This window comes from Antrostomus carolinensis, unplaced genomic scaffold (assembly GCF_000700745.2).
Source record: "Antrostomus carolinensis isolate BGI_N321 unplaced genomic scaffold, ASM70074v2 scaffold29422, whole genome shotgun sequence".
In the NCBI taxonomy this organism is placed as follows: Eukaryota; Metazoa; Chordata; class Aves; order Caprimulgiformes; family Caprimulgidae; genus Antrostomus; species Antrostomus carolinensis.
Window position 1 is genome coordinate 7,510 of NW_010299552.1, and position 781 is coordinate 8,290.

A 781-nucleotide genomic window follows, 5' to 3' on the forward strand; every position below is an offset into this window, starting at 1 on the left:
AGACGAGGTGCTCAGGGACATGGTTTAGAGGTGGAATTGGCAGTGTTGGGTTTATGGTTGGACTCAATGATCTTAAAGGGCTTTTCCAACCACTATGATTCTGTGATTCTACAGATCTGATGGCCAAGGGAACAGCCCCATGAGGAAGGAAAGAAGTAACACTGTCCTCCTTGGTAGCAGACAGAGCTGTGGAGCTTGCAGGGCTCCAGCAGACTGAGCTGGAGGGGTTGGTGTGCTGGGAGGAGCCTCAGATTTGTCAGTGTTGTCTCTTATCAGGGAACAAGGTCATCTTTGGGAGGACAGACACAGACTGATGAGGCTTTTCAAAAGAGCTTTGGGTCACAGCCTGATGACCAAAGCTTCAAGACAGCTTAGGAGAAGCAGAAACAAGTTATCCCATTGCAGCTATGTTTGGCAGCACACACTGGCTTTGCTTTCCAGTCCCCGTGCTGATTTAGGGGCAGATGGAGCACCCAGCACATGACAGTGAGAAGATCTACTCCAACCTGGCATTACAGTTTGGTGCCTGCTGCCAGCCATGCCACATACCTGGGACCAGGCAAGGCTGTGGGCTCCTCAGGCCTCTGCTGGCTCAGCCCAGCAGTGGGAAATGGAAAAGCAGCAGCACAATGACTCAGAGCAGCTCCTCCACCTGAGCCACAGGGCACAGCACTTGCAGGTGGCTAGCAGAGAAGATGGAGAAAAGTGCTTTTCTTTATTTACAGAATCCCAGACTGGTGGGGGTTGGAAGGGACCTCAGGAGATCATCCAGTCCAACCCC

General features: G+C 52.1%; 1 protein-coding gene across 1 annotated transcript in view; it reads right to left on the minus strand.

Moving 5' to 3' along the window:
* POLR1D (RNA polymerase I and III subunit D) overlaps positions 1-781 on the minus strand; it is a gene marked incomplete at its 5' end in the record, with an annotated part of 4,398 nt that overhangs the window by 994 nt on the left and 2,623 nt on the right. The window lies entirely within an intron of this gene.